This window comes from Rana temporaria, chromosome 7 (genome assembly GCF_905171775.1).
Source record: "Rana temporaria chromosome 7, aRanTem1.1, whole genome shotgun sequence".
Classification (NCBI taxonomy): Eukaryota; Metazoa; Chordata; class Amphibia; order Anura; family Ranidae; genus Rana; species Rana temporaria.
The window spans coordinates 11932687-11947382 of NC_053495.1; the positions used below are offsets into that span (position 1 = coordinate 11932687).

Sequence of the window (14696 nt, forward strand, 5' to 3'; positions counted from 1 at the left end):
GAGGAGGAGTAAAAAGGCTGCAGTACACAGTGGGGGAGGGGAGGCAGTAATGCTTACTAGTCACCGGAAACCCTGTGTTTTTTTTCCTTTGAAACATTCCCTGGCAGCACATTAACATTCAGCAATTGTGGCCTTCGCCCGGCCGGGAAAAAAAAGAAGAGGTATGATTGAGTTTTCACATATCCCTTGGGTATTAATGGGGTGTAGAATTGTGAGCAGCTGTCATGCACAGGAGACTGCAGGGTATGTCCTCTACTGGTGGGGGAGGGGGAGGAGATTCCATTTAGAGGCTGTGCCTTAGCACTGGTTCCATTAGAATCTGCCTAGCAAGGAACAGTAGATAGACAATTTGGCCCAGATTCTCGTCCAGCGCCGTAAAACTGGGCGGGCGTAACGTATCTGATTTACGTTACGCCGCCGCAAGTTTTACAGGCAAGTGCTTTATTCACAAAGAACTTGCCTGTAAAGTTACGGCGGCGTAGCGTAAATCACCCGGCGCAAGCCCGCCAAATTCAAATGATCCTGGTAGGGGGCGTGGATCATTTAAATTAGACGCGTTCCCGCGCCGAACGTACTGCGCATGCGCCGTTGAGAAAATATCCCAGGGTGCATTGCTCCAAATGACGTCGCAAGGACGTCATTGGTTTAGACGTAAACGTAAACAACGTAATTTTTTAAATTTCGACGCGGGAACGATGGCCATACTTAACATTGGTTGCCCCTCATATAGCAGGGGCAACCTTACGCCGCGCAAACCTTACATAAACGTCGTAAATTCACTGCGTCGACCGCGCGTACGTTCGGGAATTCACGTAAATAGCTAATTTGCATACTCGACGGGGAAAACAATGGAGGCGACACCTAGCGGCGAAAAAAAAAATTGCATTTAAGATCCGACAGCGTAAGAGCCTTACGCCTGTCGGATCTAATGGTTATCTATGCGTAACTGATTCTAAGAATCAGGCGCATAGATACGACGGCCCAGATTAGGACTTACGACGGCGTACATGGCGTTGCGCCGTCGTAAGCCCTTTGTGAATCTGGGCCTTTGAGTCAGCTTAGGCAAGGAAAATGGCAAAAGATTACCTCACTGTCAGCCATGGAAGGTCATTAGAGGCCTGCTGTGTATGGGCCTACCTTCAACCTTCAAGGTTGTTACAAGACTGATATTTGTTGAATGAAGGCCAAATTGGTATGTGTATGTGGTTACCTGTTGTCTTGGTATTTGACTTTTATATCCTCCCTTCAATCCAGAAAGAACCTTCAGTATAAGGTGGCTGAAGCTAAGAGTTATGCCGAAACAATGTTTAATTGCATGCAGTAATAAAAGTCTTTGCATATTCCTCGTGTATTTAATGGGGTGTAGAATTGTGAGCAGCTGTCATGCCAGAAGACTGCAGGGTACATCCTTTGCTGGTGGGGGAGGGGGAAGTGATGCCATTTATAGGCTGCGCCTTTGCACTGGTTCCATTACCATCTGTCTAGCAAGGAACCATAGACAGACAAATTTAGTTGGTTTGGGCAAGGAAAATGGCCAAGGATGGCCTCCCTATCAACCAAGGAAGGTCAGTAGAAGCCTACTGTGGTTGGGCATCCTACGGACTTTTGAGGTTGTTAAATATCTTATACTGGATAATGAAGGCCAGATTGGCATGTATATGTGGTTATCTGTTATCTGATATTGGCTTTTGAATCTTATATCCTCCCTTAAATGCAGAAAGAATCTTGAGTGCAAGAAGGCTGAAGCTAAGGGTTAAGGTGGGACGATGGTTGCATACAAAAAGTCATAACTCTTCTGAGGGACATCAAACAACCCTGTCCAAAAGGAAATTATTTATTTGTTTATTGTAGTTATATGTAACTAAATTTAGTTATATAAAACTTGACATCTTGCACAACAAAGTACATATTATTATTATTATTATACAGGATTTATATAGCGTCCACAGTTTGCGACACATACATAGAAGCGTTCCCATAGGCCTCACTCCACAGGACAGAAGCTTACAATTGAAATTGGAAGTAAACACTCCTATTGTGTTCTGCCAAGGAAGCTGCCATCTTGGCCTCTGTTTAATCTACAACTGCCACGATGCTGCACATGTGATCAGTTATGACACCAGCCATTGGATGGTTTGACAGTTTGGTTGAAAGCACAACCAATGGGAGTGTTACATTTCCGGCACATGCCGAAATGTAACCGTTTTTTGAAACTGTTAATGGATGGGTTTACTTCCGCTTTAAAGCCCTGATTATATCTACACACACAAAACACATAAAGCTCAGCTTAAGGGTGCAACAAAAATCCTTTCATGGCCCTTTTGAATCTTAGGAGGAAACTCAGGCAAACTCCATGCAGATGGTATATAAAGAATAACCTTATCACCCTGATGCAGCAAGGCTAGACAGCTAACCTCATAGCCACCTTGCTGCCCATTGCATAATCACTTCCTTTAAAGATAATTATTTCAAAATTACTACTGGACAACTAATACCAAGGCCATGCATGAGTTAATTTTTCTAGTAAAGTAAGGACTGAAAGTTTGTACTTTCCTTTGTAACTGAGACTCTTTCAGCCATATTTTTGGTACTCTTATGAACCCTCTTGTACCTTACATTACTAAGAAGAGAGCTAAAGGAGAAGAAATGCCCCATGCTTGTCAAATTCAATTAATGCTATGAATGGCTTGACTGATTTAAGCCTGACTTGTCCGATTTAAGCCTGGCTTGCCCAACAGCAGAGAAGGAAGGGTCTAAAAAGGGGCCTATCCTCTATATTCTAGGTATTTTACAGGGGTTACAGTCAATTAGCCTTTCAGTTTACCAAACAAGAAACCATATGCTATCTCCAAAACGAACGCTAGTTTTACAAGAACGAGCGCTCCTGTCCCCTCATTTAGTCTGAGCATGCGTGGATTTTGAACCGATGGTCGTGCGTACTAACGACCGGTTTTGACCTATCGGTTAGGCGTCCATCGGTTCAATTTTAAAGCAAGTTCTCTTTTTTTGGACCGATGGACAACTGACTGATGGGGCCCACACACAGTCGGTTTGGACCGATGAAACTGAACTTCAATCCGTTTTCATCGGTTTTGTCCGATCGTGTGTACAAGGCCTTATACTATCTAAAAAGAAGAACCTTTATAGTTACTATACAAAATAGATCTGGTGGCCAGAGTTTGAAGACTCTATATAGGTGCCCCATGCACATACATTTCTGGGTGCGCTGAATAGTGTGTCCCCATTATGGCTGTTGTGGTTCCACGTTATGTCACTACAGTGCCATGTTCTGATGTAGGGGTCGATGGGAGAAACCACATTGTCCAGTGGGGGACACCTGGAAACCACCACACCACACTTGTTACACCTGGAACTTTTGGATAGTATAGACCCCTTGTGCCCAACCTGTGGCCCAAAGGCCCTTTGGTATATCAACCTGCAGCCCTCGGACCTCATGTAGTGGGAAGGTATTGATTATGGTAATAACATTGATCTCCACTAGCTTCACGTAATGTTCCCAGTTTTTTATTGTCTATCCCCAGCGAAAAAATGTAGCATGTCTACACTCTCTGACCCTCATTTCTTCTATTAGGTCTAAAGTTCCTGACAGCCCTCAAAAGCATTACATATATTGAATCTTATGTGCAACCCTTTGGTGATGTCATGGACTGCATTTGCGGCCCCCTTTAGTTTATAAGTGGACAACCACTGGTATAGACACCCAGAGCTCTTCAAGAGGGTGAGGTTTCAACATAAAGGTTGCAGGGCAGGTAAGTATAAATACTGGGTTTGAAGCAGCAGATAGGAGATGGACATTTCTGAAAGTCTTTGATTAAACAGTTGGATTTCCAGATTTTAGATTTCAAAGTATATCTAAAGTCAAATGCCGCGTACACACGATCGGAAATTCCGACAAGAAAACCGTGGATTTTTTCCCATCGGAAAAATTAAGAACCAGCTCTCAAATTTTTGCTATCGGATATTCCGACAGAAAAAGTCCAATGGAGCCTACACACAGTCTGAATTTCTGACCAAAAACTCACATCAAACTTTTCTTGTCGGAATTTCCGATCGTGTTCAATGGGACGAGAAGTGAAGAAAAATTCCAATTGAGAGCAACAATTCCAATGACAATTGAGAAGGTATTTCCCCTAATTTTATAACTATTTACTTTCATTTCCTGTCACTTTAACAGGAAATAAAATAAATCTTGCTAACAGGATGTGGCAATAGGGGAAAAAATAAGGGTTCCTTCTCGATACAAAACAAATAATTTCCATCAGAAACGTTGAACGAGTTTGTGAATCCTTTAACAATAATTCCAATCAAAAACTCACAAACAAGCGATGGCATTATATTTCCTTTCAATTTTCCGAGATCTAAAAGACCCAACTAAAAAAATAGGCGGACTACAAATTTGTCTCATGAACATTTATCCTGCAGAAAATCATCCAATTCATGAAGTCCTCATTTCCAATTGTTCCCGAACCACGGAATTCTTCACAGATCACACACCAGAACTGTATTTCAGCAAGTAAAGACAACTGAATCAGAGATTCTCCTTATTTAAACATTTCTTTGAACTTACGTAGATGCTAAAACCCCAAGAAAGATAACTAAAGATGTATCAACTAATCCTATACCAACCTTTTTCTAATAAACAAAAGAGTTACAAAGGCCACACAATTCCTTTCCATCCACTCGGGATTATTGAAAATTTTGCAAAGTAAAAGTAAAAAAACAGAAACACCTACGTACATGAACTTGTGAAGGGTCCGAAGGACCTCTCTACTGACTGTCTACTAAACAGATGAGTTTATTTGGTTACAGGGAATATTCAAACAAAGCAATCCACTAATTACCTAACGACAACCCATCACAAAGTCATTGTCCTTCTTGTTCAGGAATATAATTGTTTTAAACGGCATTACGCTTTCCCTAAAAATTCTATATGAAAATTAGGGGAATAGCCTTTTTTATATATATATAGAAAATCTTTTGCGCTACAGGAATGAATGTAAACCTCTAAAACTCATATACGTGTTGAAAAATGCAGCAAAACCTATTAGGCCTCGTACACACGATAGGTTAACCAGAGGACAACGGTCTGAAGGACTGTTTTCATCGGTCAAAACCGATCGTGTGTGGGCCCCATAGGTTATTTAACCATAGGTTAAAAAAAAAGCCAACTTGCTTTAAAATTAACCTATGGATTGGTAACCGATAGGTCAAAACTGATCGTTAGTAGGCACGGCCATCGGTTAAAAACCCACGCATGCTCAGAATCAAGTCGACGCATGCTTGGAAGCATTGAACTTTGTTTTTTTTCAGCACGTCGTTGTGTTTTACATCACCGCGTTCTAACACGATTGGTTATTTAACCTATGGTGTGTAGGCGTGACGGACCATCAGTCAGCTTCATTGGTTAACCTAGGACAACGGTCCTTCAGACCGTTGTCCTCTGGTTAACCTATCGTGTGTACGAGGCTTTAGTGTTTACAGTACACAAAAAAATAACAATTAGAAATAAAGTGATCTAGCGCAAAAATCAAAAAACATGAATATAATACCTAAATTATTCCCTTAGTGGATAGAATGATAGGGTAAGGTGCAAATATATAAAAGTGCATATGTGCAAAAATTGAGTGGGAGAAGCGTCTATGGCAGTGGTTCTCAACCTTCCTAGTGCCGTGACCCTTTAATAAAATTTCCCAGGTTGTGGGGACCCCTAACAGTAAAAAAAAAATCGTAGCATGGGTTGTGAGCACCCAAGACAAGACAAGTAATTTGCGCCCCTAACCCATTAACGTTTAGAGCTTCCTGAGTTCCTTCCACTTGTAAAATATTAAAACCCTTTTGTGGTGTCTCGTAGCAGTGACACCTAAAGCGAAATCAGGAGATAGGGTCTCCTCCAGCCCCTCCCACTTCACACTCATCACCAGTCAGCTGACCTCTAGTCTCTGCCCCCCAGCCATGCCATGAACTAAATGGGCACCTGCGAAGAGGCTGAGTTGGCAAAAAAGGCTGGGAGAGCAGTGCAGGCTTTTGGAACAGCCCAGGATTCGTGACCCCTGCCAAATCATCATTCGACCCCCGAGTGGGGTCCCGACCCCCAGGTTGAGAACCACTGGTCTATGGTGGTCCAACATTTAGAATATAGCAAGATTGTCTCCATTATTCTGGGTCTTAAAGGCGAATTACCTGTTTATTTGAGGTGAGAGGCTAGAGAGCACGTTTTCTCGAGACATCAAGATTTTGTTGCACCGTATGGTGGCCACTATGAATTTATAGCAGTCTGTGGTCTTTTTCTGGATTATTGGACACTTGACATGCACAGCATTTATGTGCGATTTCAGAGCATTCACTAGATGAACTTTGGATACACTTTTTTCTACTTTTCTATATTATTTATTTTTGCACATATGCACTTTTATATATTTGCACCTTCGCCTTTTTTTAAAAGATAATAGGGCCGGATTCACATATAATTACGCCGGCGTATCAGCAGATACTCCGACGTAAGTCCGAATCTAAGGCCGTCGTATGTTTAAGTGTATTCTCAAACTGAGATACACTTAAACATGCCTAAGATACGACGGCCAGCGCCGTTGTATCTTAGGGTGCAATACCTACGCTGCCCGCTAGGTGGCGTTTCCATTGCGGTCAGCGTAGAATATGCAAATGACTAGTCACGCCGATTCACGAACGTACGCTTGCCCGTCGTAGTGATTTTACGTCGTTTCCGTAAGCGATATGCGGCATAAAGATAAACATGCCCCCTAGGTGGCGTACTCAATGTTAAGTATGGCCGTCGTTCCCGCGTCGCAATTTGAAAATTTTACGTCGTTTGCGTAAGTCGTCCGTGAATGGCGCTGGACGCCATTTACGTTAACGTCAAAACAAATGACGTCCGTGCGACGTTATTTAGCGCAATGCACGTCGGGTAATTTACCCGACGGAGCATGCGCAGTACGATCGGCTTTGGAGCGCGCCTAATTTAAATGATCCACGCCCGCTACCAGGATCATTTGAATTAGGAGGGCTTGCGCGGGTGGACTTTACGCTACGCCACCGCAAGTTTACAGGTAAGTGGTTCGTGAATCAGGCACTTGCCCGTAAAACTTGCGGCGGAGTAACGTTAAGGAGATACGTTACGACGCCGGAGATCTACGAGAATCTGGCCCAATACTTTCTATTTTAATTGGCCTAAAGATAACTTTGAACCAAAAGCAGCACCATCATATTATGCAACCATTGTCTTTGTATTACGATTGCTTAGAAAGGGTTACAACTGTGGCTTGCATTTATCCTTCTTCTACCACTAGCAAATGTTCCTGCAAATCTACAGCTCCCCCCAGCTGCACCAAAACCAGTCTGATTCTTAACAGCCTTCCCCACCACCAGCAAGGTCAGGAAATGTGGTATTTTCCCACCTCCATGTGGAATGAAAACCGTGTGATAGGGGAAGGCTCCAACTGCCAATGATCGGCATAGACACGGTATCCAAGCACCAGGAAGTGTTGCCACAGCTGTGTGTGGGGGAGGAGGAGAAGAAGAAAAAAGCTGCAGTATACAGTGGGGGAAGGGGAGGCAGTATTGCTCTCCAGAAACCCTGTGGCTGTTCCTTTGATACATTCCCTAACTGGCAGCACATTATCATTCGTCAGACTGTGGCCTCCACCCTTCCGGAACAAAAAGGAGAAGAGGTATGAGGGAGTTTTCACATATCTCTTGGGTATTTAATGGGGTGTAGGATTGAGGGCAGCTGTCATGTACAGGAGATTGCAGGGTACATCCTCTGCTGGTGGGGGAGGGGGAGGAGATTACATTTATAGGCTGTGCCTTTCAACTGGTTCCATTAGCATCTGTCTAGCAAAGAACAGTAACATAGCTCCCAACTGTCTGATTTGAGAGGAGCGGGTAGTATTTCCAGAATGTGATTAGGTGGGAGAGTTAGGGGTTGTGGGTAGCAGCCTGCTTAGGTGGGCTCTCCCACAACCTCTTCTCCTACCTTCCTGGCTGGGAAGGGTGCTGCCGGTCCGGACCGGGGGCTAGGGACCGTTGAAAAGCCTGTGGAGATAGTGCCCCTAGAGTGGCAGTCCAGGGGTGCCATACATTGCACGAGTGTTGAGGGGCACTCATCGTGTGGCACCTTAGGTCACATCTCCACACACACTTTTTAGCACCTGCCTCAAGGGCCGAGCCTTTTGGCTAGGACCAGAGGAATTTTTGCACGATGGCCACTTTCCACCTTCCTTTTCCCCCACTTTCTTTTTTATTTTACCCCCTGTTTGTCACGTTTGTCTCTTTTTTTGTTTTGTGCTTGCACTTTTAGTGTGGCGAGTAGGGTGCTGGTCCTCGGGCCTGCTCTGAAAGTCTTGGGAGTCGGTGGACATGGCCTTCTGGCTTAGTTCGCCGGCTCTCATGGGGTCTCCCTTCGGGGGAGCCTCACCGAGGAGGGTTCTGTTTCGGCAGTCCCTCCGAGGATGTTGGGTCCTTGTGGCTTTGGCTGCTTGGACCATGATGGGTCCATATGGCTTCGGCTGTATGGATCACAGTTACTCTTTTCCCTGCCAGGAGCCTAACGCCCCGGGGGATCAGAGCTGGGTCCTCTTTGGAGGACTATTTGACGATGCACCCGTCGCAAGTTTTTTGTGTTTCACTCTTTATGTGTGTGCACATTTTTTCCTGCACCGGGTGGAGTTTTTGGGTTGTGTTTTGCACGCCACAGGCTTTTCAATAGAAAAAAACTGTCTGATTTGGAGGGACTCTCCCCGATTTGGAGCAATGTCCCTCTGCCCCTCATTCCTCCTCATTTGTCCCCCATTTTGGTCTAATCAATATAGATGTATATAAAATGCACTTTTTATCTATCAAAAACACGCTTTTTTTAGCACCTGAGTCCTGGGCCGGGCCTTTTGGCTAGGACCGGAGGAATTTTTTATTCCTGACCGGAGGGCCTGGTCGTTGTATATCACAATGACCACTTCTTTCACTCTCCTCTCCACTATTCCTTTCCCCCACTTTATTTTATTTATGCCTATGTTTGTCACTATTTGTCTTTTTTTGTTTGTGCACGTTTTGTCTCACTGTGTGACTATTAGAGTGCCGGTCCTCGGGCCAGCCCTGAACGTCTTGGGAGTGGGTGGACATGGCCTTCTGGCTTAGTTCGCCTGCTCTCATGGGGTCTTTCCTTCGATTTCCCTTCTAATTTTTTTTTCCTTTGTCTGAATTTCTCACTTCCTGTTCCTCCTCATTAAGCTTGCCTCCATCATCCCCTGGGGGTTAGTCAGCCAGAACAGCTTACTGAGGAGGAACAGGAAGTGAGAAATTCAGACAAAGAAAACAAAGAAAACTAATTTAGAAGGGAAATCGAAGGAAAAGGTTAGTGAACCAACAATGCTCTAGCTTAAAGGAACCTATTTAGAAAATAAAAAACGAACCTTTACAACCCCTTTAAGCAAACAGGAAACCACATTATAAAAAATTGTCTGCCTCCTGTCTATTAGGGCAGCAAACCGAGCCAGACTTTGGCTATAAATGGGCCTCAGTGGCCCAACCAGGTTCTCCACTTTCTTTCGGTACAGTGCTGAGAGAGAGAATCTAGTTACTATTGGCGTCAAGAGCTATTTTACCTAAAGTGACCATGTCTAAAAAGAAGAAGCTTTATAATTGCTTGTCCAGTGGCCAGTTTGTTGAAGCTTGTCTCTCTTGAAGATCTCCAACCACTGACATTTCCAGGTGTGCTGATTACCGTGTCCCCCCGTGGCTGCTGTGGTTGCATTCTGCATCACTACATAAAGTGACCATGTCAGGGGGTGTAAAAAATGACTCGACCAATAAACTCTGAAGGAAGAAGCTTTATACTTATCTTTCTAGAAGCCAGTAACTTTTCTCTTTTGAAAAACTCCAGAAATAGAGACTATTTGACATTTCCAGATGTGTCGAAAAAAAGCATGTCCCCGGGTGGCTGCTGTGGTTCCATCTGCCAACCCCTCTGTCACTACTGTGCCCTGTACTGACATAGGGGTCAATGAGAGGAACCACAGTGTCCAGTGAAAGACACATTATTTGCTACACCTGGAAATGTTGGATAATACAGATGCCCAGAGCTCTTCAAGAGGGTAAAGTCTACCCGCCACTAAACAGATGAATTTGTTTGGCAGCAGATGGGCGATTTACGAGAAACATTCAAACAAACCTATCCTCTCGTTATCCAATGACAACCCACCACAAAACCTTTTTGTTCAGGAAGGTAACCCTTTTACCCCTTACAAATTCAACAGGAACCCAAAAGGAAGGACATGCACTCTCATATTAGCCAAAACATATACGACTTCCATGTCCATTGGTATAAAGACTCCCGAGAATCAAACACGTACCATCTTATTATGCAGTTGATGCCTTTGTGTTACAATTGCTTAGAAAGGGTTACAACTGTGGCTTGCATTTATTTATTATTTTCTACCACTGGCAAATGTTTTCTTTAAATTTACAGCTCCACGAGCTGCACCAAAACCAGTCTGTTTCTTAGGCCGCGTACACACGGTCGGTCAAAACGGTCTGAAGGACCTTTTCATCGGTCCAAACCAATCGTATGTGGGCCCCATCGGTCAGTTAACCTTCGGTCAAAAATTTTAGAACTTGCTTTAAAATTTAACCGATGGACGCCTAACCGATAGGTCAAAACCAAACGTTAGTATGCAAAAGCATCGGTTAAAAACCTGCGTATGCTCAGAATCAAGTCGACGCATGCTTGGAAGCATTGAACTTATTTTTTTTCAGCACGTCGTTGTGTTTTACGTCAACGCTTTCTGACACGATCGGTTTTTTAACCGATGGTGTGTAGGCGCGACGAACCATCAGTCAGGTTCATCGGTTAACCGATGACAACGGTCCTTCAGACCGTTCTCATCGGATGGACTGATCGTGTGTACAGGGCTTTAGGCAGTCTTGCCCACCACCAGCAAGGTCAGGGAGTGTGGTATTTTTTGACTTCCATGTGGAAATCAAATAGTGTGATAAGGGAAGGTTCCAACTGCTAATGATCAGCATAGAAACCGTATCTTAGCTCCAGACAGTGTGGGGGGAGGAGGAGAGAAAAGCTGCAGTATACAGTGGGGGAGGGGAGGCAGTAATGCTTACTAGTCACCGGAAACCCTGTGCTTTTTTCCTTTGAAACATTCCCTGACAGCACATTACCATTCAACAATTGTGGCCTTTGCCCAGCCGGGAAATAAAAGAAGAGGTATGATTGAGTTTTCACATATCCCTTGGGCATTAATGGGGTTTAGGATTGTGAGCAGCTGTCATGCACAGGAGACTGAAGGGTACATCCGCCACTGGTGGGGGGAGGGGAGGAGATTCCATTTATAGGCTGTGCCTTTGTACTGGTTCCAATAGCATCTGCCTAGCAAGGGGACAATTTGAGTCAGCCTAGGCAAGGAAAATGGCCAAAGGAAGGTCATTAGAGGCGTGCTGTGTACGGGCCTACCTCCAACTTTCAAGGTTCTTACAAGACTGATATTAGTTGAATGAAGACCGAATTGGTATGTGCATATGGTTGTCTTGGTTGTTGTTGTCTTGGTATTTGACTCTTACATCCTCCCTTCAATTCAGAAAGAACCTTCAGTACAAGAAGGCTGAAGTTGAGAATTATGGTGAAACAATGTTTAATTGCATGCAGTAATAAAAGTCTTCACATATCCCTTGGGTATTTAATGGGGTGTAGGATTGTGAGCAGCTGTCATGTACAGGAGACTACAGGGTACATCCTTTGCTGGTGGGGGAGGGGAAAGTGATGCCATTTATAGGCTGCGCCTTTGCACTGGTTCCATTACCATCTGTCTAGCAAGGAACCGTAGATAGACAATTCAATTGGTTTAGGCAAGAAAAAATGGCCTCCCTATCAACCAAGAAAGGCCAGTAGAAGCCTGATCTGTTCGGGCCTCCTACCAACTTTCTAGGTTGTTAAATATCTTATACTGGTTGAATGAAGGCAAGATTGGCATGTGTATGTTTTATCTGTTATCTGATATTGGGCATTTGAATCTTATATCCTCCCTGAAGCTGAGGGTTAAGGTGGGTCGGTCGATGGTTGCATACAATAAAGAAAAGTCATAACTCTTCTGAGAGACATCAAACAGGAACAACCCTGTCCGAAAGGAAATTATTTATTTGTTTATTGCATTTATATAAAACTCAACATCTTGCACATCAGAGTACATATTATTTTACAGGATTTAGATAGCACCAACAGTTTGCGACACATTCATAGAAGCTTTCCCATAGGCCTCACTCCACAGAACAGGAGCTTTAAAGCCCTGATTATACCTGCACACACAAAACACTTAAAGGTCAGCTTGGGGTTGCAACAAAAATTCTTTCATGGCCCTTTTGAATCTTAGGCCGCGTACACACGATCAGTCGGACCGTTCTCATCGGTCAACCGATGAAGCTGACAGATGGTCTGATGTGCCTACATACCATAGGTTAAATAACCGATCGTGTCAGAACACGGTGACGTAAAACACAACGACGTGCTGAAAAAAATAAAGGTTCAATGCGTCCAAGCATGCGTCGACTTGATTCTGAGCATGCGCGGGTTTTTAACCAATGCTTTTGCATACTAACGATCGGTTTAGACCTATCGGTTAGGCGTCCATCGGTTAAATTTTAACGCAAGTTCTCATTTTTTTTGACCGAAGGATAACTGGCCGATGGGGCCCACACACGATCGGTTTGGACCGATGAAAACGGACCTTCAGTCCGTTTTCATCGGTTTTGACCGATCGTGTGTACGTGGCCTTAGGGGGAAACTCAGGCAAACTCCATGCAGATGGTATATAAAGAATAACCTCATCACCCTGATGCAGCAAGGCTAGACTGATAACCTCATAGACACCTTTCTGCCCATAGCATAATCACTTCCAAATAATTACTCCAAAATTACTTACTGGACAACTAATACCAAGGCCATGCATGAGTTAATTTTTCTAGTAAAGTAAAGACCGAAAGTTTGTACTTTCCTTTGTAACTGAGACTCTTTCAACAATATTTGGAGACTCTTATGAACCCTCTTGTACCTTACTCTTCTAAGAAGAGTGCTAAAGGAGGTTCTCCTTATTCAAACGATTCTTGGAACTTACGTAGGTGCTACATTCCCAAGAAAGATAACTAAACATGTATAAACTAATCCTTTACCAACCTTTTTCTAATAAACAAGAGAGTTACAAAGGCCACACAATTCCTTTACATCCACTCGGGATTATAGAAAAATTTAACAAAAATTAAAGTTAAACAGGAGCACCTACGTACATGAACTTGTGAAGGGTCCTCTGTGGGCCCTGCCCTATTTTTAAAAATGTAATAAAATTATATATTCGAACTTGTGAAGGGTCCAAAGGACCTCTCTACCGACTGTCTACTAAACAGATGAGTTCATTTGGCAGCAGATTGGTGATTTACGGGGAACATTCACACAAAGCAATCCACTCATTACCAAACGACAACCCATCACGAAATTATTGTCCTTTTTGTTCAGGAATAAAAAATGTTAAACGCCATTGCGCGTTCCCTAAAAATTCTATAGGAAAATAATAGAAATAGCCTTTTAAAAGATAATACTTCCTATTTTTTAATACTTCCTACTTTAATTGGCCTAAAAGATAACTTTGAACCAAAAGCAGCACCATACTATTATGCAACCATTGTCTTTGTATTACGATTGCTTAGAAAGGGTTACAACTGTGGCTTGCATTTATACTTCTTCTACCACTAGCAAATGTTCCTGCAAATCTACAGCTCCCCCCAGCTGCACCAAAACCAGTCTGATTCTTAACAGCCTTCCCCACCGCCAGCAAGGTCAGGGAGTGTGGTATTTTCCCACCTCCATGTGGAATGAAAACAGTGTGATAGGGGAAGGCTCCAACTGCCAATGATCGGCATAGACATGGCATCCAAGCTCCAGGAATTGTGGCCACAGCTGTGTGTGGGGGAGGAGGAGAAGAAGAAAAAAGCTGCAGTATACAGTGGGGGAAGGGGAGGCAGTATTGCTCTCCAGAAACCCTGTGGCTGTTCCTTTGATACATTCCCTAACTGCCAGCACATTATCATTCGTCAGACTGTGGCCTCCACCCTTCCGGAACAAAAAGGAGAAGAGGTATGAGGGAGTTTTCACATATCTCTTGGGTATTTAATGGGGTGTAGGGTTGAGGGCAGCTGTCATGTACATGAGATTGCAGGGTACATCCTCTGCTGGTGGGGGAGGGGGAGGAGATTACATTTATAGGCTGTGCCTTTGCACTGGTTCCATTAGCATTTGTCTAGCAAAGAACAGTAGATAGATATAGATGGCCTCACTGTCAGCCTAGTGTAGCGCTACCCCCGAAGGAGCCGCTGTTTGATCCAGGATCGGCTTTCTAAGTTACCTTCTTTGACTTGGTCTAGGAGTGACTTCTGTGAGTGTGAATGAAAAGCAAAAATTCAGTTTCAAAGCTTTATGCCAAGGCCTGAACTGGCCAACATCAACAGGGCACACGACAGAAAAGGCTGATGAGTGTAGAGGAACTTTAGTATCAGGCCTTTGGATATTAGTAAAGAGCAAGCCTGCTCTCAGCAATAGCGTAGATCAATTCGTCGCCACCCAGTCAGGGTGGGTAAAGTGCCCCCGGACAGGCAGTTAACTCAGGCCTGGC

At 43.9% G+C, this 14696-nt stretch overlaps 1 protein-coding gene across 2 annotated transcripts in view; it reads left to right on the plus strand.

The window, feature by feature from the left end:
• CCDC71 (coiled-coil domain containing 71) overlaps positions 1-14696 on the plus strand; it is a 68930-nt gene that overhangs the window by 4061 nt on the left and 50173 nt on the right. The window contains exon 1 of one of the 2 annotated variants that reach the window (XM_040358904.1): positions 13950-14161. The exons of the other annotated variant lie outside the window; for it this stretch is intronic. The gene's annotated coding sequence lies outside the window, so the exon portion shown is untranslated. Of the gene's footprint in view, positions 1-13949; positions 14162-14696 lie in introns of those variants that run through there. 2 annotated transcript variants of the gene reach the window in all.